Below are 26771 nucleotides of genomic sequence, written 5' to 3' on the forward strand. Positions count from 1 at the left end.
AATTCCCAACCAAGAAAGTGGCTCTTCCCCTCTTCGGGAGCAGAGCATGAGTTACTGCTTCAATTTTTAATATTAACTAAATGCATGCCTTTATCATTTTAATACAGAAATTCTGTGTGGCTTGACTGTAGACACCTTTAGTCATAGGTGCTCAGTTTTGGGAGCTTCTTGAGTGACATTTCTTGCAGGAAAAAAGAGTGAAATGAGTGAACTCTTGTAGGGAGAAAAGAGAATAAGAGGAGGAAAAAAAAGGTAGTTTGTTTCCCCTCCTCCAATACTCCTTTCTTCGTAAGTACGCTCACCACCTTTTCCTTCTCTCCCCAACCCTTAGGTAGATCACTGCAACAGCCAATGGAGCCAGTGCCTCCTCTGCCTCACCTAGTTTTCTGCCCGCCAGCAGGGCGGCAAGGAGAAAGGAGGAGGAGAAGAATGAAGAGAAGTAACTAAGTTTAATTCTGCAGTTATGGCTTCACATCAGGTCCTGGTGTCCACACAAGGTTAAGTGAACAGGAAAGCCTGCTAAATATCCATAACCCTACTGGATGTAGGCTATTGCAAAAGGGCTGCAATGAAAGGAAACAAGACATGGGCATGTCAGGGAGAAAACTGAAGCCACACACTTGGTAGCCCTGTACAGTCATTTTAAAAACAGTAACTTGTTGTGGAGGGAAAACTCCAGTTTATAAATCATACATTTTGGTTTTCCCTGTCACTGCTTCAATAGCCGTGTTGAAGGTACAGGGTGCTCTGATCTCCTTGTGTCAGGAGTAGGGAAAGAGGCAGAGATTCAAATGCCTGAATGAAGTCATACCAACAGATGCTGTTCTTAAAAAACCCCACGTCTCATAGCGATTGGCCATTTATTAGCTAGGTGTATTGTACTAGATCCTTTATGGATATCTGTATCAGCCGGTAGTTAATATACAATACATTTAAATGCACCCATCACTGCATTATCTAGGCACCGAAACATATAGGAGGAAGTGCACGCTTGTGGAAAACTCCACTTAAACAAAAAGACAAGTAAAACACCCTCCCTCATCATCAAAAATGCAATGAAGTGCTATGCTGAGTTGCTATACAGAGCAGTTGGGCACTCAATTCCTTCAGCAATTTAAATGAGACGTCAAGCCAAATGAGCAGCATGTGAACATTTGCCACAGGTGGTTTCTTAAAGAACTACAAAAGTTTTCACACAGCTACCAAGAAGCCAGTACACACTCATTTGCTTGAGTATCAAAGATGATCCACAAATACACCCACAGGTGACAACAGTCCATGAGTGGAAGAATTAACGAGGTTTGGAACATCCAAACTGACCTCCTTGTAGTAAATTACAGAAGCCTCTATTTCCAAGCTCTATGGTAACATTGCTAGAAAGACAGGAGCATCCAAGTCAATGACAAAAGCTGCTGAAAAGGCTTGGTGCATCACAGAGCTACAGAGCAAAGGAGAAGGGAATGTACTTGAGACTGAACAATTTACCTTATCAGGACTATGATTAGGTAAGCACCAATACCTCCCTCCTTTGTAGGTCAGATGTCCAAACTGTCCCGCATCCCACTAATGATTGTGCACATCTGTTCTGGAATCCCAGATGGGACGAGACAAGGAGTGAGACTATATACAACTGCTATCAAATTCCTAACAGTGATGGTAAATGAAGAGGATCCCCATTGAAGTCACCGTGAAATTCAACACTAGTTGCATTAACTAGGTCATGACTGTAGACAGGAGTGCTCAGCATACGTTTTAAACAATGAGATCACTTTTTAGCTCTCAACAACAGGCCAACGTGATTCACCACATAGTGCTCAGTTTTGCAGTGCAGAGAATGAAAAGCTGGTCAGAATAATCTGCTCTTTTTCCCCCCCCCCAAAAAACAAACAAAAATCCCCAGATTTTATTTAGCAGCCTTTGCCTCTTTGAAGAATAGGTTTAGTTTATACAAAAATTGACAGCCTTGAAACCTTTGTCCTAACAATGACATTTATGAAATATAAAGATGTTATGCAGAGTGCTTAACATAATAACTTGCCTTCCAAAATCTATGACCCACCTGGAAAGTTTTTGCTACAAATAGTAAGGGAAGATGTTTCCATTCATGCTCCTGTCCCCTGCCCTTCGCCTTCAAAAGACACGCAATTTATATTACAGCTGGGGTCGGCAACCTCTGCACGTGGCTCGCCAGGGTAAGCACCGTGGTGGGCCGGACCAGTTTGTTTACCTGCCGCGTTGGCATGTTCAGCGGACCATGGCTCCCACTGGCCGCGATTCACTGTCCCAGGCCAATGTGGGTGTCAGGAAGCCGTGGCCAGCACATCCCTTGCCCATGCCGCTTCCCGCCACCCCCAATGGCCTGGGACTGTGAACCAAGGCCAGTGGAAGCCACGGTCCACCAAACCTGCCAACGCGGCAGGTAAACAAACTGGTCCGGCCCACCACGGTGCTTACCCTGGCGAGCTGCGTGCCAGAAGTTGCCGACCCCTGTACTACAGCATCAGCCAGTCAGCAAGACAACAGAGTATACTACTACTTTTCTGCATACTCCTACAAATGCACCTTGACTTCTCTTACCTATCTCAGACAAAAAGAAATCTAATAGATCAGAATAATTATTTTTGCACTATAACATTACATCTACTTGATGAGTCTTTTCTTCTAATCGAAAGTAAAAAGAGAACCACATGCATAAGAAAATCAGAACAGGTAAAAAGAGAATAAATAGCACAGAAGTGTGTTTGAGTGACGGATTTGTATTTAATTACACCTGCTAATCTACTCATGTAGAAAAAACCAAGTCTAGACTAATTTGGTCACACAGTTATCAGTTTCCACCCATAAAATATTTTTAACATTTTGTTGAATAGATCCAAAAAAAACCCCAAAAACTTATCTTTTCATTCTAGACAGCTTTACTCTGATCACAAAGTTTTGTGTACTCAAGTTGATTAACTTCTTAATATCTCTGAGAATGAAAAGAGGCATAGCTGCACACATTACATGTATTTGCCTAAAAAGTGTACTTTAAAAGACATGACAGCTTTTATTAAGAGAAAAAACAGACAGACAACCCAGGCTTCACATGTCCTGAGCTCTGATTGAGGGAACACTTGATACCTCCCTCAGATTAAAGAGCAGATCAAGTTCCTGTTTGCTTTTCGGAGTGAGGAACATGAAGTTGAACCATGTCTTGGTTGAAAAGAAAAGACACACAATATGCTGAACAAAATCAGTCTGACCTCAAGGCTTATTTTTATATAGTAAAATTAGAAGTACAATTCCCTAGCTGACAGCATACTTCAGCTCGCTTTAGATACACATCACTCACCTAAATATTATTCTGGACACAGATAAAAAACAATTTAAAAAAAATTCAGATTTGGTTCAGACCTTGTAAAGCCATTCATTTGGAAAAACTGAGTAATCAGGTACAGCTTTGAAAATCTCTTAGTATGCACATGGATAAGCTCTACTTTGGTGCTTGTTTGCAAGGCAGAAATTTAACTTGAAATTAATATCAAGTGACTTCTTGGTAGGAGCTTATCAAACTTCTAAGAAATGGAGATTTTCTTCCTCATTTATCTTAAAGTAAGGCAGAAACCCTAAAAAAATGTTAGGGACTGCAATAAGGTGGTGCAAAGCTACCTTGGTTTTAACCCTTTCCTATCTGGATCCAGAGTGTCAAAGGTAGAATCATCTGGGTTCTGAAACCCTCCATTACACTTTAGTGATCAGGCTGGCTTTATGTATGGACCAATTTCTCTGGCCTACTATGACATGCAGTCATGTTTCTACAATAACATCTTTACTTTTAATCCCAAACTGTACTGATGTGAAGAATTAAAGGAATAGTGTCAAATATTTTAGGCCAGTGATTTTCAACTTGTGGTCCTGGAACCTTGAGGGTCCACAGACTATGTATAAGATTTCCAAAGGGGTATGACGGTTTGTTTTTTTTAAGGAAGTCCACAAATAAAAAAAAAGGTTGAAAAACCACTCTTAGGTAGCAAGGTATAGTCATCTTTGAAGTTGAATTTGCCATTAACCTTCTGCTATTGCCAGTAAAGATGCAAGTGAAGCTGTACTCACTTGAAGTAATGTGGAGTAAAACTGCATAAAGTGTGCTTAGAAGTTACCATACAGCTGTGTCATTTTTGGAAGGGGGCGGGAGAGAAATTTTAAAAGGAAGCATGTGGCCATCACCAGGAGGAAATTTGTCAATGAAAGATTAAACTTTAAAACTATTGCAATTTATGGCTCAATGAGTCAATGTACTTGGCAGAAGCCTTTTGAAATGATCCCTCCACCTGCCACAAGTCACTGAGTAACTATGTCTTCTATCTCTGGGCCAGTAGGAAATGTACCATACTCAGCCTACTTCCTACCACAGGGAATTCTTCAGGCAAGTGGGCCCCTAACTGGCCATTCTCACAGTAGAAGGTCTGTCAATAAATTAGGGGTGTTAATCTAGTATTTGGATTTGTTTCAAGAGGCAGCAGGCAGACTTTGTGCACACTGAACTAATTTTAATCTTTACTGTAATTTAGGCAGATCTTATTTTTCCAAAGGTGATTTTAAAAACAAACAAACAAAAAAAAAACAAAGAGTTAAAGCTAAAGTGAAATCAGGCATTCCATTAGAATCTCCCTCTCTCTCTCCGCACTGCCTTGCACTCTTTTCCTTCCAAAAAGCAATATAAACTGAACTTCTGAAGCCATAATATCAGTACAGATTAGAAATCAGGCAGAGTGAGTACACCTTCCATTGCTAGTTTCAAGTATTTGTGAGTATCATTTTCAAAAACTTTATCATCCTGTACTTACACACACCCCCATCATATAGTACGAGTGCCTCACAATCTTAAGTGTATTTATCCTCACAACATGCCAGTAAGGAACAATATTAATATCCCCATTGTACAGATGAGGAACTGAGGCACAGAGAAGCTAAGTGACTTGCTCAAGATCATGCAGGAAGTCTGTGGCAGAGCAAGAATTTGAAGGCAGTTCTCCCAAGTTCTACACCAGTGCCCTAATTACTGGACCATTCCAGTGCGCGCGGGTGCGCGCGCACACACACACGTATGTTTAGTTTTCAACTTTTACACCTAAAGAACAGATCTCATGTTACTGTAGCCTCAAAACATATTCCCTGATGCATTTTAAAAAGCATGTAGAAAACGTAACTTGGGGTGCCTTGGGCGGGTTTCAGGGGGTCCGCCAAGCAGGCCAGCATTAGACTCACTGTGGCCCAGGGCAGAAAGCTGAAGCTCCATCATATTGGTCTTAAGCTTGGGGCCCTGAACCCTGCCACCCTGGGCTGAAGCCGAAGCCCGAGCAATGTAGCTTCACAGGAGCCCCTGGGGCATGGGGCCACAGGCAATTACCCTGCTCGCTACCTCAACATCGGGCCCTGGCTTTTATATGCAGAAAAGCAGTTATTGTGGAACAGGTGGGCGTGGAATTTTTATAGGATGTTTGGGGGGGGAGGGGCTTCAGAAAGAAAAAGGTTGAGAATCTCTAAGAGGATAGACAATCGAGGTATTAAAATAAAATTGCAGTATCAATCATGTCAAATGCTGTGGAGAAGTTCAACAATAGGAGTGTGATGCACATGGCCAATGGGAGCTCATCCATCAGTGCCCTTTCTGTTCTCGGTCTTGTACTGAAACCTGACTGAAAGGGGTCAGGATATGGCCAGACAAGCTTCTCAATTAGTTTGCTTATAAGTGGGAAGTTCAGTATTAAGCAGTATTTGGAGACAGTGGCTGCATTTAACAATGGTTTCTTAAGTACTGCTGGTTTATGACGCTGTTTTTGTGAGCACACACAGGGGAGGAAAAGGGCATGGATCAGGGCCACAGGTTTCCCTGTAGAGTTTCTAGGACATCCTTATCTACGAATAGGCTGAATTCAGAGAGTAAAAGTACCATGTTATCAGATTTGTCAGTTTTATGCTCCTGATTTCTGGAGAAGCAATCTGAGATCTGGGTAATTTTTTTCCACAGAAGTACACTGGGTATTCTTCACAGTGGAAAGTGCCAAATTCTGGAGCTGACTACAGGCATCCTGGAATAAAGCAAATCAGGTTCTAGAACAATTCAGCAGGGCACAATTTACAGGTCGCTATGATGGAGAAGTGGGATTTCTTTGCATCTTCCACAGCCAGGGTATAGATTCACAAGTACTCCTCATGCCAAAGCCTGTCTGCATCTTCATACAGTTTTCTGCTACTGACATTCCCATTTTCTTCCCTCCTGCTTCAGTTCTGTAGATTATACTTTAAATACTGCACCACCTAAGCACAATACCTCCTTCTAGCAATTAAAACAGACTTTAAAAAGACAATACAAAAGCTGAATAGAAAAATGCTACAGCAGGAAGTGATTCGGAAGACAAAAGAACACAAGCTGAAAAGCCCAGATATTCTGGCACAATACTGGTTATTTGATATTACCGAAAAAAGCTAAGCTGTTTTGCTTTTAAAGACCCACCATGTGGCATTTGAAACAGGTATTCAAAGTGGCAATTCAACAAAAATATGTTCTCATGCCCCTCATCTCAAATCCTCACATGATAAAGAGTGAGACATTAAAACCTTTACCAAGTATTTCAAGAAAAACTGCCATAGGACCTTCACTCACTCCTTCTATTAAATACTGCCAAAAGCAACCACTCCTACACCTAATTATTAAACACTCCCGAATGGCAAGCAGGCTGCACAGAACAGAATTTTAACTTGACAACTGTGTCACTTGTGACACTTATTTAAATAACAAATGAGAACGTCTGTAATGCAGCAGCATGTCTTCATTTAAAAACATAAAAGCAACCACATGGACAAGGTTTTCAAGAAAAAAAGCATAAATAATTACAGAAATAACTTGCATCTTCCTGATCAATACAACAAGATTCCTTATAGTGACCAGGAATGTAAAAATATTTGGGTTTGTCCCCTATTTTCTGTCAATTATGTGTTAGAGACTGAAAACCTTAGCATGTTTACTATTTTACATTAGAAACTAATCTCCATTCAGGAAATTCTATTAACAAACTAAATGAATTATGACATCACAAGAGACTGAAAGATGAGCAACTGAAAGGAGATTTTCAGGATGATATTTTAAACACTTGTTTCTTAACACACTATTCTAAATGCCTAATTTCTCTTAAGATATCATTAAGTCTTTATTGAACATTCAATATCCCCACTCTTTCAGCTTAGTTCTAAGAAAGTTCCCAATATACATTAGAACCCCATAAAGAGGCATCTAGTACAATCAGGAAAGACAATCCTGACAGCTCTACGGAAAGCCAAAAAATATGCCATTTCTATAAACCTTGCCCATAAAAAAAACGGATCACTCCGAATGAAAAGGTCAGAATATTTTCTGCCCAAAATAACTTCCACAAAACATACTGCCATAAACAGTTAGTTAAGGGTCAAGGTCTCTTTTACCTGTAAAGGGTTAACAAGCAGTACCTGATGAACACCTGACCAGAGGACCAATCAGGGACAAGATAATTTCAAATCTCTGTGGAGGGAAGGTTTTTTTCTGTTTTTTTTGTTTGAGTAGAGTCTCTCTTTGGAGCTAAGGGAGTCCAGACACCTTTTTCAAGTCCTCCAAGATTTCTGCAGTATTGTTCATCTATTCAGGCTAGTAAGTGTTAAAAAGGCGAACTAGTATTATAAGTTTATTTCTACATTTGCAATTGTGTGTTTTGCTCAAGGAATATCTTTATTTCTGTTGCTGTTACTTTGCTTTTACTGAGAAAGAAAGGGGGAGGGAGAAATCTCTCCAGGTTTATAAATTAGACCCTGTGTATTGTTCCATCCTGGTATTACAGAGATAGTGTACTTTCTTTTTGTTCTTTTAATAAACTCTTTTCTTTTTAGGACTTGATTGATTCTTCTCTTGGTTGCATTTTCAAGGGAAGGGGAGGGGGAGGTGAGCCCCTCTTTGTGTTGAGTCAAGGATTTGACTCGGTGTGTAATCTCTCCGGAGCAGACTGGAGAGAGGGAAGGGGGGGAGGGGAACTGGCTGTTTCTCTCTCTCTGGTGAGATTCAAGGGGTTTGAATCTGGGTTCCCCAGGGGAAGTTTGGGGGACAGGCAGTGTGTTACCCACTTTAAACTTAACTGGTGGCAGCAGAACCGGATCTAGACTAGGATTAGTTTAGAGGAGCCCATGCAGGTCCCCATCTTGGAACCCAAAAGCTCCAAGTGGGGGAGAAGACCTATGACACATACATAAATGTATTCTATAAGTTTTGTGGATCTCATGGCATGCAAAGTATGAGGCTATATATCTTCCTTGTTACTTCATGTCAAATCAAAATATTAGGCATTTCTTGGAAGTTAGTGGATTTTTTTAAGCCCTCTTGCTTCCCCACCTCCAACAGATCTTTCTGAGGACTTAATACTAAAAGTAATTTAAATAGAAGTGTAAAAATAAATGGAAATCTAAAGTACACCACCGTTAGCAAAGCCAATTAGTAAATGGGTTTTAATTCACATTTTGCTGTAAAATAAGTCTTTCCTGGTTAAACTACTGAAATACACCTTGTATAAATAGCACAGATGGTTAACTTTCTGGTAGACTGTAGAGGAATCCAAAACATTTACTCACAGTTAGAAAAACCTGGTGTCTGAAAATGCTTTCGTTCTACAGTCTACCACATTACACACGCTGCATTACTAATTTTACTTTGACATGGCTATGAAAAACACACACAATTAAAGCAAAGGCCTTTCTCCTTGAAGCAAGTCAATAGACTCTCCCAACTCTTCTGAATTAGCACCATTCAGGCATGTCCTGCAACATTTTCCCACAAGAGGAAGCTTTTGTGCACATCTTCATTCATCGTATTTCACATGGATTTCTGACAGGGAGAAGGCAGGAGATCTTTACAATGTCTCAGATTTCCTGATAAAGAACTAAATCTTTAGTAGCTATGTTTGGCCGGACAAAAAGCAAAAGGCTGAATTCAAGATCTTCAAGGGGGGGGCAGGCAGGAAGGGGAAGAGAAAAGGCTCACTATCACTAAACAAATTAACTACTGTATACAGTGGTTAACAGACTAAGGACTAGTCTACACAGGAAGTTACCGCACAGAAAGCTAGGATGTGAATTTAAAGTGTACTAGCTATTTGGCAATAAATTCCCCATGTAGACAAACCTCTTCCATCTCCAACTTCCCCTGCTCCCCTCCTCACTTGGAGTGGTCAGTGCTCCCGTTTGACTCATTTATCCTGCAGGATGTTTAACCTTTTCTGGCCATGCATCACATGTGCACCTTAACTTTTACATTAGTTTGTTCAGGAAAACTGATGAAAAGAAGAAAAAAAAGTCATCTCTTTAATTCTGATTTTAAATAAAGACACAGATATTGAGATGAACGCACTAAGTGCTCACATCTTGCTGCTGGTTCTGATCCCTGTTCAAGGCCAGAGGCACAGGTATGGACTGACAGTTAAGTGAGAAAAGATTTTTAAAATTATATCATAGCTCAGACTTATTTCTCCTGAAGAAACAGCCAAATGCCAAGTTTTAAGACTGCTTGAGTTACTCCAGAGTACAGAAAGTCAGGTGTCTTTTTCATGCTCACATAATTCAAACAGATGAGTGTATTTTTTACAAACTTTTGAAAGAAAAAACTCATTCTGGGCAAAGAACAAGCATGGACGACATTCACCTCACAATAAATACTTTGAGAATCTGAGTGAAACAGGGTGTGCGCTGAGAGTTCACGTACAAACTAAACAAGGGTTATGAATTCTACAATACTGTTAAAACTAAAACCAAAGCCTTAATAAAAACTAAAAGTATATACGACTTTTGATCTTAATACAGAAGATTTTCACTGACAATGAAATAATTTCTCAAATCCATTCATTTTGCTAATTGAGCAAGAACATTTCCAAGTAATTTTTGTACTGTATTTCATACACTGTAGAAGATGGCTCGGTAGTGGGCGGATATGAGGTTTTGAATTCACTCTGGGAGTTCTTGTGTTCTTTGTGAGCCACACACGTCATCAGCTAAGCTGTTCAAGTGAATTACAGCCCTGTATTCACTCCAAGGATCTCTGACCCTGTGTCATCCTCCTAGCACTACCACTTTATAAAACTGACTACTGATGAATGTGTGATGAATGGGTGAAACATGTCCAAGGAAACTTTTACTGTGTGTCCTAAAAAACAAAACAAAAAACACCTTAGCTGATTATTGAATAGTGGAGGAGTAACAATTACTTGTTCCCTTCCCATCCTGTGGAATAAAAAATGATCTGGGACATGCAAGCCTAAAACTGTTCTATGGCACACACACAAATATAAAAGACATCAAGAAAAAAGGTGTGGTATTTTAAACCACTTGCTTAACACAATTAAGCTTAATTTGGTCAGGAAAGCACAAGTGATTTATAGGTGACCTCCGGATGTCTGAAAACATGTACATGGGATTTGCCAAGCAAGCTTCCTCATAATTACAATTGTTTTTCTAGATAGAAAATATCAGTTTCCTGCTTACAAATGTGTATGGTTTGGCACTGTGGAAATGCAAAAGATTACGTAAGCTCTGGTGATCTGACATCTAGCCTTACTGAACAGAAGCCCACATCAAAATCCCATCACATGTGGCCAATCCTCACCCCCTGGGTAAAACCCAGGAGCTAGACAGCATGTGGGCCATTAGCTATCTTTTTGGAGGAGAGAGGCTCCCAGAATAAGATAGAAATACTACCAGTGGTGAGGCAGATAATTTTTTTTAAGTTTTCAGCATGTAAAAAATTGTGATGTTAATGCACAACTACTTAACATGAACAAAAACATCTAAAATGATTTAATTCTTTAAAACAAAGTCAAGAGTGCTGAAAACTCACTTCATTGACTAAGATGTGATCCAGTTTTACAAACTGAATTTTAAATTTTAATAGAATTTGTATGTAGTATCGGTCCAATTATGAAACTTTTCACAAAAACTAAATTATCTTAAACTGAAACTTTGAGGAATACATGAAAAGGGCCACTATGAAAAAATGGCAAAAATTATACTGTGTACATATGAGTTAACTCAAGACATCTTTAGCAATTTAAATCATGTATTAATAGCAACATTTTCACACAAAACTATAACAATTCACATTCTGAAGATTATACTTTTAATTGCCCATCTATTTTTTCAGATATATTGCTTTTCGCACATGATTCATAATCATATCCTATATCAATGAATCATACATGACATCACTGGCATTACTGAATTACTTTAGTCTTCTACACTAGTGGATCTAGGGCATGTATTATTAACTGTCCCAACACTAGGGAATCAATTTTAATCCCCTACAAACACCACTTATAATATCACAGACCCCTCAGAGTTCCGGTAACTAGACGCTGTCAGAATGTATTTTTACTTTTGTTTTTGAAGAGGACAAATCAAAACAGATATTTGATGAAAACCCAAACTACGAATGATACACTACACATGGTGAAAGATCTAATCCATCAGTGCAAAGGCATTTTAAATATTTGCTTTTATTAGCATTACATCATATGTGCACAGACCAGTAAATTTCCTTTAATATTTACAGCAAAACTGCTATGCCCGTGCCTTCATAAATATAATTCACATATTCAGTTGCCTTAAATATATTAAAATTTGTAAACCTCCTCTGAAATATTCTTTGTATTGCCATTCGACATTAGCATGTTTTAATGCTTAACAAAAATACTGTAGTTTGTGTAGGCAGTTTAATATGAGAATAAATATTCACAGATTTAGTAGTGCACATCACCAGCAGCTAAGAAGACATCACTACAATTCCTCTTCCAGAAGAGGCATGAACCATCCTGCAGTTAACACCCAAGTCCAATTCTGGATTACACAACTGACATTTTTGCTCTTCCTAATATGCTACAGGGATTTTTCTTGTGATAAACTTGGCTGACAGACTGCTGGTGGGGTCCCAGGTCACCTTGTCTCACTGGATTTTCATCATCTCAAATATTTTTTGAGTACTACCTGGAAGTTTCCAGGACCTCTGAAAAAGTGAGGTATTCATATGTACCCCAGAAAATAATATTTCAGTTATGTTATAACCCACACATTTGTAACATTTAGACAGTGATTCATTTTTACAATATCAGTATCGTAGAGAGCACTGCAGACTTACCATGCATATTTTTAAAACAGATTATGCTTACTATAACTCAAAAGCTTAATATAACTTATTTTCTAGAAAAGCAAGAGTATCTTCTGCCAAACAGGATGGCTTGGTTTAAATCTCTGTGATTTAAATCACCAAGCAGGAAAGTTTGATTTAAATAATTTATTTTAATCTTGTTTTGCATTTGTATTTTTGAGTTATTTTCCTAAAGAAAAAGGTTGATTCTTACTGGTAGTTGCAAATCAACATCTTTAATGGCCACTATCACTTTTATACTAAATTTGGTACCTTTTTTTGCTAACCAGAAAGATATGCTGTTATATAGCGCAGCGTATATTTATTCAGATTCTTAATTTTATTTTGTTATTATGTTAAGAAATGCGTCATACACCATTTTCCATATACTAGATTGATTTTTCACTTGTGATCTGTGTCAAGCTCTAATTGGTCATTCAAATTCAATTAAAAATGCACAAAAACAGCATTTAAATTTTTTTAATTAAGTAAAGCTACCTTAAATGTGCTGGATACATAAGAGAACGTTTATCGAAACTTGTTTTGCATTTAAAGCTAACTGGTTTATTAAACAACAGTTGTATTATCTGAGGTTCATGATCTGAATTGATTATTTCTGGTAACCATCTTCAAGATTTTAGAACTAGTAAATTTCATCCTCTCACATGTAATTATTTATTTATAGATAGGAAGAGGAAAATAAAACTTATCTTGTGCTTTTAACATCCCAATTAGTTTCTTAACTCTGAAAGAACTAGTAATTGAACTAGCTGAACACACAGAAGTAAAGAAAATATTCTCTCCCTACCTGCAGAAGAGGGTACTGCCGTCAAAAGCTGATTTACCACTTCAACAAACTCTGGTTCCAGATGCTTTGTCAGTGACTTCCACCCACCAGTTCAGCAGTTGGACTGCCTTTAAAACTTGGCAACAAATATGTATTGCTTAATATTGTTTTTTGTAATTTAAATGATTTTAACAGATTATATTAACTTTAGGCTTCCACATTGGCTGTCAATTTAAAAACTATTTAATTTAAATTTAAAAAATGCCAAATAAAGTCACTGATTTTTATGCACCCTTCTGCGAGTTCACTTCTTTAAAATTTCTAATATTCCTTTATTTTTAATAGTCATTTTACATTGAAGAAGCGGTGTCCAGTTCTCTCAATACGTTTATATTTTAGGAAAAAGTCAATGACTTCAGTATATAAGTCAGACAGTGGAGTCACTATCTCTGGTGCCCAGAGCAACTAGACCCTGATAAAGTAAACTGTTCACTTAAACAAGACACACACATCCTAGGATATGGTGAGTCATAAAACTGGAATTAATTAGCAAAAAGTGAAGCTCTTTAAAGGGGGATTTATACTCAAAAATATATATAGTTCTTTAAGTCAAATAAAGGTGGGGAATAGCATGTACATAGGTTTAATGCTGACTTTCACTTTCAGATCTTACAAGATTTTATTGAAGTGTCACAAACAAAAGGGAGTTGGACAATTTCTTAAGAGCCTCCTCACATTTGTCTAAAGGATAAATATCTCTATAAAAAATTAGTGTAGTGTGAAGTGACTGCCATTAGTCTAAGACAGGAAAAACACTAGGGTTGCAGGTCAGGACTGAGGTGAACTAGCATGGTGCCTGAATGTGCTACACCTGAATCTAGCCATAGTCCAACTAATAAGCAATAAGTTGACCCATAAAATGAAGGTTTTACAATATACGGTAATGCAACCCATGCTGCTTGACAGCAGATTTTTTTAAAACAAAGAGTTCCTTTTTAAAGAAATTCTTGGTTCTTTATTTACAAAGCACCAAAAAAAAAAAAATATTTCTCAGAGGACTCAAGAGGGTCGATGATGTGTTTACCCCATTTTCCAGATGGGGAAACAGATACTAAATGACTTGCCCAAAGTAACAGAGCAAGTCATTGTCAGAGCCAGATTAGAACTGAGCACTTCTTGACTCCCACTTCTGCACTCAAGCTGTTTCTCTTCTTAAAGAAAAAATATTTGTGAACATAAAGAAATACAATTTACGAGTTGCCTCAGTGACTGAATACTTTCACTGAAAACAAATAACCACACAACAGCCAGTTGCATGTTCTTTTGGCAGATGAGTGTCATCTTGTGAGCATTTCAAAAGACTGAGATCCTGGTTATCTCATCCAGTTAAACCAAGTCTGTAACACAGGTACTTCAAGTAAAGATTATCAATCTGAGTGAAAATACACACACACAGAACCATAACACTAATTAAAGGCAGCCTCCACCAGGACACTAGAAGTGGGTTAAGACTGTCTGCCCTTCCCTGCAGATTCTCCCCATGAAGCAATAAAAGTAATGAGCTCCAGCCATCATTGCTGCAGTCCATACTAGAACCACAGGGCACTTAATGCTAGGCCTGCACAGACATCTGTTCCTTCCAAGCTCATTCTGCCAAGCTACGCTTCTCAGCTAAATGTGTCTGTGCCCTCTGTGTTATCCTATCGCTTATCAGTTTTCCTCCTCTCATCATACATTATCCAACCCTTTCACCTTCAGTCTCACTCTCATACTCTGTCAATCCCCACCATCTCCCTTTCTTTTCCCATACTGCGCTCAAGACCATCCATTCCCTTAACCACATGCAAGGGGGAAAATGCCACACATTTTTCTAAAAGACTTTCAAGGGACCAATAAGAGACATCCACAGACCCACCAAACATCTTTTATTTGTAACCCTTGCTTGCCATCCCTTTGCCCTGCATCACGTTCTATCTTCCCTATCATCCTGTATCTTAAAGTAGATATATTTCCAAAGTAGGGACCATGGCTTTTACTGATTTGTTTGTAAAGAACGTATCACATTTTGAGTACTAAACTGTAATACTCAGTTCTTTTAAAACACTGCTTGCTTGAATTTCAGTCTAACATTTAAAGGGTTTTCTCTCTCTCTCCCTTTTTAAGTACCTATTATTACAATGTCCTTATGGGCATATAACTTAAATAGCGTTAGATTCACATATACCAGTGAGAGTACTTACCAGGTCTTTAAAGAAATCAGTTATCAGATACTTAAGTCTGCTTGGATACATCCTGTAAATGGAACTGGAGACCTCAGATATCTGGAATTAAAAACCTCCAGTTGCAATATGCTCTGTACAACATTCAGACTAGGATAATGGGCACAGTGCCATATATGACCAGAGACATCAGCGTTTCCACTATACTACCTTTTTATACAAATGAGAAGTACAGATTGATTGTTATTTCTGATATATTTTCAAAAGGATTTAACTGTATGCTTTTTAAGAGCAAAAAATCCACCTGTCTCTATTAAGTAAGTAAATGTAAGCAAACAGGTGTATGTAAGATGGGGCTGCAGTGATTTGGCTTGTCATGCCCAACTAGGTCTCATTTTCATTTGAAAAAATGCAGGAATTACAGAAGTGATAAGCTCTTATACACAATGTCAAATTACAATTAGAATTCATGTAAAAGCATCAAGTGAAAATAATTTAAAGAGTTGCATGTGTTTTTTAACAAAATATGTAAGCAACCTTACAACACTGACAAGATCACAATCGTTTTGATTTTTCTTGTTTTACTGTGTCTTACTATTACACGTGGTGCCAGGGCTTTAAAAATGTTTTCTGGCATTGCCTAAATGTCCACATCATTACAAAGTGATGTCATATGCTCATTTGTCTTTTACCAAACACACCTTCTCATAACTGCCCTATTTCATAGTTCCACGTATTAAACTCTCCCTCCACCTCTGTAAAATCGCCAAAGAGGACATATGGTCTGTCAAAGTAAGATCTGTTAAGTCCACACTAATACTCTAATTGTGATTCCCGATAAAGCTGGCTTCCAGTGTTCAGCTACTTGGTACACAATTTTAAAACCTGCTAGCTTTCAGAGTTAACTGCACTTACGTTAAGAGTCCCTGAGCATGTCATCCTACCAATTGCTGCTATAAGCTGTTAACTGTGACAGTTCCAAGACACTAAACATACCATAGTTTATTATTTTATTGATATGCGCTCACTTGTAAGAAAGCTAGCAAGTATTTGCTGAACACTGAATTTTGTGTGACTTTACTAAACTAATGACTGGCAGGACCTATTCTGAATTGGCAGTTAAGTAAACATATCAGATGGACTGTGTCAGCTGTAGTTTAATTTTAATTAAATATAGTAATATTTCATAGTTAAGTGTAGATTTTGAAAATTACTCAGTGTTAGTACAAGATTTCACTACAGTGCCTATTCATCTGTGCTTGGAGGTGAAGAGAGCGCCATTTTTTGTGCGGATTATAAAAATCTGAACTCTGTTCCACTGTAGAATCATAAGATTTTAGCACAGCAATAAAGTGTTTCAGCTAGGTTCACATCACAACAAGAAGATGAAACCTCCATAGTTTGCTCAATAACAGTAACTGTGAGGCCACTAAAAATGCAGATATATTTTATGGACTAAAACACTGCAGTGACAGCCAGTTTTATAACAATGTTCAGAAGCAACATTTTATATACTACATCCAATGATAGATACTGGGAGTAGAAAGGCAACTGGCTGTAAAGAGTTGCTGGGTTGGGTGACCAGGTCAACAAAAACTCCCAAGATTTCAAGTCACCTGCAGCCCTGTCCAAAAAAGAAAGATGAAGAACAGATTTATTGAATGCTTCAACCACTCTGTGAGCACCTAAAACCTGAAATTACCACAACTATCCCATACAAGCTGTGCAAACCTCCAACTTAGCCTGAACAAATCTTCAGTGCAATTACATGTTTTCAGTAAAAAATTCTGCAGTACGGTTAACATCAGAGAGGAAGAAAAAAATTGAATTATTTTGATGTTAAATTAATGCAGGGAATATGGATTGCATTATTCATTTTCATATTTAATTCTATGTAAACCACAATTTTAAATTTACCCTCAGATGTTGTATAATTTCTAGTTTGACACTTGTTAAAAAAGTTAGGTCCAGCTTAATGTAGAATACACAGAGCTCTGCCTTTATAGTTTGGGTTCCTCGGAATGTAAGGGAAAAGTCTGTCTCAGTTACTTCTAACTTTCTGAAACTGAACTTTTACATCAATCATCGAGGCTTAGACTGTCTCAGAGCATGACTGATTTATTTCAGAGTACAAGCAGGAAAAGCAGTTCCGTTGGTTTTTAGCATGAAGTCGAGGGGAGGACCACCACCACTTTTTACTTGATAAAAGCAACTGGCATTTTCTTCAACAGCTCTGGCATCTTAGTTGCTTGAGATAGAAAGTTGAGAAGATAATTCCTAGTGATGGGTAACATCTTTTGCTGGTTCAATTAAAGTGTTTTGACAGAACTGTAAAGTTTAAAGAAAATGGACTTTGCATATACACATTGATTTTAATTTAACAATGAGGGGTTGATTTGAGGGGAGAAATTAAAAGCTTGTTATAGGTTAATTGCATATGAGTGCACAAACAGAGGAAATTCTGCCATATTCCAAGTGACAGCTATGGCAGCTAGTTGTGTTACACACAGTTCCAAGGGATTGTAATTGGTCTAGTGTGACAAAGTTCCTCCTCTACTTTGGTAGGTCCTGTGCTTATTGGAGGATTTGCTCACCTTAGTGATCTTCCACTCTGATAGAACCCACAGTCTGGTTCAACTTCTCCTCTGTCTGATCAGGATTTGGGAGGTTTGGGGGGAACCCACCCTCTACTCCAGGTTCCAGCCCAGGACCCTGTGGATCGCAGCTGTCTATAGTGCCTCCTGTAACAGCTGCATGACAGCTACAACTCCCTGGGCTACTTCCCCATGGCCTCCTCCAAACACCTTCTTTATCCTCACCACAGGACCTTCCTCCTGGTGTCTGATAATGCTTGTAGTCCTCAATCCTCCAGTAGCACACCCTCTCCCTCTCAGCTCCTTGCACCTCTTGCTCCCAGCTCCTCACACGCGCACCTCACTGACTAACTGGGAGGCTTTTAACTAGTTCCAGCCAGCCCTTGATTGGCTTCAGGTGTCCCAATCAATGTAGCTACCTCCACTGCCTTCTAGAAAGATCTTAATTGGCCCCAGGTGTCGATTAACCTGGACAACTGCCATTTGGTTACCATGGTACCAGGGATTTGTTTAGCCTGGGCTAACATACCTGTCCCTCACCACTTTACTGTAGCCATCTGGCCTTGCCCCATCACACTAGGAAATATCACATAACAATAAGGCAAAGTTCCTGCAGAATCCTTTCTTCACTCAGTGTGCAGTGAATGAGGCAAGGATACACAGTGAGTAGAACAGAGGTCCTACTTGCAGATGTAGAATTTAAGCCTACATTTAAAACCAAATTTACCAAACTTATTTCAGCCCTCAAGACAGGATAGATAGGTGGGGATGTGTAATGACATAGTGCTGTGAGAGATCCAAATATTCAACAGCTGCCTCATTCATTGCAAATCCTCCACTCTGTGCACTCAGTGAGGCCAGGGCTAAGAAGAAAACCTAGCATATGATTATAACCATCCACTGACCCAAGTCTACAGTCCCTTCTTTTCTATTAAAATAGAAAGGAGAAAAGGTTTCCTTCCTGTTTTCAGACTCACTTCTGCCACAATATATGAATTTACAGTTACAGACCAACACTTCCATTTTAAGATGAATACCTCATCGATACAAACAGAATCTTACAAAATTCAACCTGTTCCGTGAATTTTTGCTTACAACATATATCGATCTCCTTCAGATAGTGTAAGTTCTATCATCACACCAAATCAAAGATGTGCAGCGTAATGTTTAACAAATACCTCTGGTAGATTAATTTATATACTTAGTATGGCAGCATTTCTGATCTCTAGACAATCCCAGCCCAGTATCTGTGGTGTAAGTGATGAGATATCTACCATTTAATGACTGTTTTCTCCTCTTTTCACAGCTCACTCATTATGGTATCAAACATAATGCTATATGGTGGAGGCTGATTAAGTATTCAGGGTTCCAATAAATAATTTCTATTGTCTCTTTGCCATTGACCTTCAAAATAAAATGAATAGGAAATATTGTATAAATTGCTAATTTTTCTCCACCTCTGTTTGTAATATGTCAGTTTCTTTGAAAATAATCTGTTGGCACTGTATCTTTTAAAGCAAAATATTTCAGTATATACAAAATCATTCTCCTACATCATCTCCTTCAGGCATATTCTTGTAACTTAAACAGTCACAAGAATTACCATATAAAATTAGTCATACCTACTGTGTTTTAGTTTCTCCTTCAGTAATTAAATCCCTATCTTAAACAAGGCATAATATTCACTCACAAAAACCAATCCAATTGAACAGAGTTTAGATTTTTGGGGATTGACAAATTCTCAGTTCACCCCCATCTCAAACATCTTATTCTGTTCACGAATCCCTTACTGATCAAACGAAACAGCTGCTCTATATGAGGATGATTCCTGCTCCTCCCACAACTTAATAGTTTACAGCAGGGATCTCAAACTCAAATCACCATGAGGGCCACAGGACTAGTACATTGGCCCGAGGATCGCATCACTGAAACTCTTTCATATAATGATACAAAAGTATAGTAAAAAATGAAGAGTAACCTATTATGCTATTAAAAGTCAATGTGTTAACTGTAAAGCGAAAAGGGGATTTAATAAAATATGAACACTAAGTAATGTTTGGAGCTTGGCTGCCAGTGGAGTTGGCGCCTATGACGGGCCACAGGAAATAACTCCATGGACCGTGTGTTTGAGACCCCTGGTTTATAGAACTGTAAAGTTCTGACATGCACTTATGAATAAACTCTGAAGAGCAACATTCTTTCAAGACTTAAAATTATACTGCAGTTTAGGGCTACGGTAATGTGCACCCAAGAGCAAAGCAAAGGTTGCCTGGACCAATAACTGCCATTGTCTGACTTGTGAGTACTTCGTTAACATTCTTTTAATGGAGGTTTTTGTAAAGTTGACAGATTAGAGTATGTCTGTATGTATCTGCCAATTTGGGGGAATTTACAGTTTATGTATTCCAGTTTCATTTTATGAACTGTCTATATTCTTACATCTGTCTCTTACATCATAGCCCTTGTTTTAAGGAAGGAAGAAGCACAAGTGTATCTGGCTTTGAATAGGATGCTCATTAAAGATTATTAGCACCTGAACAGATTGAGCCCTAAAAGAAAAATGGGGTAACTGCAATCTGCATGGAACCAGTTTCACCCCACTTGTCTAGAGACCTATGATTTTGGAGTGGAATTTCCACAGCAGCAGGATGAAGGTGGTGATGCAACCTTTTGAAGTCACAGAGACTTGGTGGGTCAGGAAGTGAGACAAAGGAAAGTTGGCAGAAGAGCTGAACATGCTTTTGTAGCAGAGGGAGCCTTTTAGCTACAGGACCAGCCAGGGGTTAATTTGTTATGAAAGAGGTGCTGGAGCTCAAGAAATTTTTTTACTTTAATAACTGATGTGGCAAGCCCAGAGGTGCCAGGACTATGAACTGCCAAACCTAAAATGTGCCAGGTCTCAGCCCTGGCACCAATTAAACACTGGGACCAACTGAGGAAGAAGGAAATTGGAACAACAAGAAAGAGGAGACACTAAAATTTGGAGGATTCTGGACTCAGAGGAGTCTGCTCTGAACCCAAAGAATACTCAAGACTGTTGAGGAGAGAGGGAAATGCACATAGGTGTTTGTTTTTATCTAGACATGTATACTTTTTACACTAGTAAAGCAAAGACATTCCTGGTTGGAACCCTTTGCAAAGCCTGCATGTCTGTTTGTTCATTATGATACATTTCTGAAGGGGTAACCGTAAACCTCTGCCCACACAGTGAACGACTAAAGTTTTAGTGCTGAAAATGGAAGTGTAGACACAGCCTTAGTGAGTTGTAACCAAGCAATGCATCATCTGACAAGGGACATGAAGTTGCTGAGGAGCATCATCTGACCCAGGGGAGGGAGGGAGAGAGAAACTGGAATCTTATAACAGAAAGATTTGCACCCCTGCCATTTTCAGAGAGGGGAACAGACCAAGACCAGACACAGACAAGGCTGAGCAGCAAAAGGGAAGGAAGACTTCTAGATCCCCTGAAGAAATACTGAATAAATCCCAAATGGCTCTTGTTATGGTGAGGAAACTGAAGCAGGGATCTGTATGCAGGTTTTGTTGTTTTTACTTAGATCTGTGTATCTCCTGTGCTTGTCAAGAGTGAAATGTGCTTATGTTCAGAAATTCTGTTGCAAAAAACTCATTGCTGCCTTATACTATCACACGGTGCCCCAAGAGTTAAACTGTAAACAAGAGGTCCACAGCTTTGGTGGAACACAGTATGCAATTGCTACTGGAATGGCTTGGAGAGCTGGCACCAGTTTCAGGGCTTAAACAGTTGGATTACTGGGAAGACTCCAGAGCTTAAACAATGTCCAGTCCCAGCAAATGAAGGGCATATGGAAGCCAAGGTTTGGGTCTGGAATAGAAGCCTGATCAGGATCCAGGAAGAGCAGCTGATCAAGGATTGTAAACATAAATAATCTTCACATAGTGAGTGGACTGGCTTTCTTGTTTTGTTTTTTTGCAACTCCCCCCCCACACACACACGCACACACATATCCCCACACAACACAGAAACAAAGTTGCTGTCCATTCTGCAGTCTTTATTGGAGAATTAAGAGATGATGAAATTTTACACATACTTCTATGCAGATATTTAGTAGCCAAGACTGCAGTCAATCATGGATATGCCCAGCCCAGGGTAAATGACAAAGAATAAACGGATACCCAAACCATGTCTGTACATATTCCTAGCAGTGAGGTGCCTTTACCACACACAAGCTACAGCTTTGCTGGACTGAGCTTAAATGCCACTGGTAATGTATGTTTCTGAGAAGCAGTAAGGCCCATCTAGCATGGTAAATTTGAGAAGAGTTTGGCCTTCCTTTCACACCAGCATCAAAGAGCTTTTAAGAACTTAAGATTTCTATCCTCTTTCTTGCATCCAGACAGTATAGTTTGTTTTGATTTTGAGAAACAGTTTTCTGGTCTGGTGAGTAAAAGGAAGAGGACACTTTTGGAAAGGGTTATATGCTTGAAGTTACTGCTGACTACAACTTAATCTTGATAAAAATACAAGATAGCACTTGCAGCTCTCATGCAAAGCAAATACTGTAACTATCAGGGAATTGGGGAAGAAGGGGGAAGAGAAAGAGGGAGAGAGAAAGCAAGCAACAAACCTGAAATTTTCTGGGTTTTTTAGAGCAACGTGCCACAAGAACTTTAAAAATAAATTCAAATCCAAATGAGAGAGAAAGGGTCTGTTAAAAGCTGTAGTGTCTCTTCTGCAATAAATCCTTGCGGTATCCAAGATGGTTAAATAAAAGGACACAATCTACACAAATTAATTGTAGAAATTCTAGGTGAATTTTCTATAGAAAGTTATTTTTCTATAATGGATATAAAATTTACTAATGTGTTAGATGAGCATTCATCAGGAATGTCCCATTCAATCTTAATCATTTCATGTGTACATGAATGCACCACTTAGATTTGGAGTTTAATAAAAGGACTAGTTTTGATCTTAAAATTTTTACTTTCTAAAAAAGATATTTGAACTTTAAATATCCTGGGAGTCTGAAATGGAAAACCGAAGATCACATATTCACATCAGGTAATAAAGTTTTTAGAATTTGTATAGGTTCAAAAGCCACACAAAGTGAAGTAAAATGAAAGGAACTGCAAAGCTCAACCCCATTCTCCGCCTTGAAAGAATGCCCACTTGTAATCCAAGAAAATTCAGTCTTGATGGGGGGATGGGTGTCTAAGGAGACCTCAGTAGTTTGGAGACAGCCCATGTGTGTGTAAATACTTGAGTAGGAAATGATAAGGAAATGATGAATATAATGTGTAAACAGAATTATTTCTAAATAGAATGTTTTGCCAACTTTTTCTATACACCATCAGCTGCTCTATGAAACTGTACAAACTGTGCGCCTGAGTATTAATCTATTAAAGCCTAGCCTTTCAATAACACTGTTAGTTAAAATCCTTCTTGTACTAGCCAGAAATAGCTTACATAGTAAGCACAGTAAAGCTATTAAAATTCTTCTGAAGTAACCATATTTAACGAAATCAATCTCAAATGGGAAATTGGCATATTTCATAAATTTACACCAAGAAGTTATCCATCTACAAAGGACTAAGTTTTTCTTTATATAATCTTCTGCCAATTGTAAAACAGAAGTTAGCCGTAACATACAGTGTTATTTTCAGTCTAATCCCTGTACAGTATAAAAGGGTTCTTTGTTTTGTTTTGGAGGGGAGGGGAAGGGAAGGGAAGGGAAGGGTTAATGCAATTATTTTCTGACTGTGGTTTTAATAAACAAATTTTAGATACTGGAGTCTTTAAATTCCCTTCTGTTTTTTCATTCAAGATCACATGAAATATTCTAAAAGGAAAAGGGTAAAAAAATGAAGTCAACTCTTTAGAGTTTACATTTAGGGACCACATTTTCAGAAGCAGATGTGCGCTTCTGACAGAAATGTATGTGTGCACACACACAAAACCAGCACACCTGACGCACAAAGCACAAGGGCAAAGTCAGTGACCATGTAGCTGGGGAAATGGGCACACAATCAAACACCCCAGTCATGGAGATGCAACTCTCAGTTGGTCAAAACTGCTAGATGTTTGCCCACTTCCTATAATTATGCACTGGCACATCTTGAAATCAGGTAACACCTTTAGGAATAAGGGCATCTAACGGGTGATTTAAAACACCGAAGCATCAGACATTTTAGATACAGTGAGGTGCAGCTACATCCACACATGAACATGTTAGCTTATAAATTATTGGTAAGGCTACAATTATGTCATGCAGGTCATGGAAGTCACAGATTCTGTGACTTCCAGAGACCTCCATAAGTTTTTCTGCTTTAGCTGCTGTGGGCAGCTCCCAGTGGCTGTGGGCGGCCCCCGTATCTCCCAGTGACTGTAAAGGGAGAAGAGGTCTACAGATGAAACTGAACTTCAACCATCATTAATTCTCCCTCCAGAGAGAATATTCCTCGGGAACTTAAGGAATTCAAAGCAGATTTAGAGGGAAGGATCTAGGAGGGAATTGCTGGGAAAGTCAGGGCTACATACAATATAACCAGACTTAATACACTTGAATTGTATTTGGAGAATGTCAGTGGGCCTCTCACTGGGAACTGGTGACCTTTTAAGGTCAGACTGAAATCTCCCTCTACAGCAGTTTAGGTATAGAATAACCATGTCACTGTCATTACCCAGAACATAAAGGTAAAGCCTTTGGCCTATTATTTAAGAGGTTTACCTTTGGTAAATGTAATATAGGTTTAAATGCATGACTACTTGTCAAGTATATATGGTACAGTTTATCTATTAACAAGGCTCCCTGGATATGTCCTGTCTTGAGTGGCGTCTCTGGGTGCTACCACACGATTCATAAATTATCAAGCATCTGAGAATGAAGGTGGTTATATCATGATCAGGGGTATCAGAAAGTTACATACAGAGCAGAAGTGTTTTAGCTCCTTTAAATTGCAGGTTGTTTGGCTTTGGTAGATGTGGCTGTAGGTATATCTGGTGGCCCATGTGTTTTTCACCTGTTTGGTAAATGTGCAAGTCATGCTATTATCAGGTGAATTAGGTGCACCACTTTCACAGGGACTGCTTAGGCTTATTCTAAGCAAATAGGGTTGAAAGGCCCACACAAGTTATTTTCAGACTGGTGCACTCCTAACTAAGATGTGTGCTAGCCGATATCTGCACCCATACAGAAAGGGATCCAGCTGGATGTCATATATTCAACTCCATATTGGCTGCCTGATCAGCCATTGCCACACCAAAGAGGCAGCAATGAAACAGGGTTTACACTGCACCTGAGTTAGCCAGAGGTAGAGAAGATGTGCCAGAGAGTTTGGGACAGTGTGTGTGTAGGGGAATAGGGGACACATTGGGCAACAGCAGGGAGGAACCTAGTAGAAACAGAAATCCTAGACCTGAGGCAGATGACCGACAGAGCAATAATGTGTGAGGAGCTGAAAAGAAACCAGTCATGGCCAAGTGGCTGTAGCCCTAGAATTTTTGGTAACGTCATTGCTTGAGACTCCTCTGAGATAACACTGGGGACACCAATTTCCCCATGTGTAGCTACTCTCTTTAGTGAGCTCAGTAGGAGCACTAATTGCTAGCTGTTTTCTGAAGGAATGACAGCACTAACAGACCATGCTGGGGTACTCAGAATTAGAAGTTTCCATCTATTCTGTGTATTGTGGCCTATACATTCCACCAGACCTCTAAGGCTACTCAGATAAACAATGCAGCTTACAAAAATGGGAAATCATCTTACTCAATTAACATGCTAATCTGCAGTGTCAAACAGTGTTTTGAAAATGTTGAAACAAACCACTTTGAAATTTCTAAAAAACTAAGTTTTCTTCAACCAAAACTATTTCCCAAATTCAACTCAAATTCACAAATAGTTTTCATGCACTGGAAAAAAATGATTTTTTTGTCAAGTTGACTCTTGTCAAAAAATATTTCACACGGATCTACCAGTGATGTTGTAGGGACTTGTGCTCTAGTTTGGTTTTGTTTTCATAATTACAGTGGCCTGAGCAATATTTGTGTGTCCAGTCTATGTTGTAGTAATTATAGAGAAAGTTAATCCACACAGAATTTTTCCAAAAGTTACTTACCTAACTGCTGCAGTGCAAGTGGGGGAGGGGAAGAGGAGTAGATATTTTTGAAGAGCAAAGATCTAGAGATAAAAGTCAACTCTGATAGTACTAAACCACCCCCACCCAAAGAAGAGAATGAATCACCAGAGGTAGGAAGTCACCTTCTCTCACAAATTCAAAAGCCTGGGCTTGCACAAACAGTACAGAGACACAACGACCATTAAAAACTCAAAATTTACAGAGAGACTATTCAGCATGAAACCAAAGTTATATTCCAGGGATTGGCAACCTTCTGGCGTGGTGCATGCCATTTGTTTACCTGCTGCATCCGCAGGTTCAGCCGATCGTGGCTCCCACTGGCCGCAGTTCACCGCTCCAGGCCATTGGGGGCTGCGGGAAGCGGCGCAGGCTTACCCTGGCAGGCCATGTGCCAAAGTTTGCCGATCCCTGTTATATTCTATCCACAGAAAATTACCATGTTCTCAAATATTATTTTAGGCAAATGTTCCTTTTTTATGGTCCCAAAGCAGGCACTATATATGCTACTATTCTATAAACATTCATTTTATTGAAATATAAAATATTTTTAAAATGTTAATTTGTCATCTTTTTTTTACTATTATTTTACTATTCTTCCTCTTCCCTTATTCTTGTCTCTAAGTGTCTGTATCTGTTCCAGGGCTGAGCTTAATTCAGATACAGGAATACAAAGATGCCTACAGAACACTGCCCTTTTCAAAGGCACAACCCCCACTTTTGAGAACTCCTTGCCTAACACCTATTCGTTCATGAGCCTCTATTCTTCCAGTTCATTCAATCCATTACACACCACCTATTTGATGCATCAAACAGCTCTTTTCTATAGATGGTACTTTCTAGTTGAATTTCTCAAGCATACATTATATTTG

General features: G+C 38.9%; 1 protein-coding gene across 1 annotated transcript in view; it reads right to left on the minus strand.

Annotated features, from left to right (window-relative positions):
* The window catches only part of STIM2 (stromal interaction molecule 2), a 135722-nt gene that overhangs the window by 71367 nt on the left and 37584 nt on the right, over window positions 1-26771 (minus strand). The gene's annotated exons all lie outside the window — the stretch shown is intronic.

Source organism: Mauremys mutica, chromosome 5, assembly GCF_020497125.1.
Source record: "Mauremys mutica isolate MM-2020 ecotype Southern chromosome 5, ASM2049712v1, whole genome shotgun sequence".
Lineage (NCBI taxonomy): Eukaryota > Metazoa > Chordata > Testudines > Geoemydidae > Mauremys > Mauremys mutica.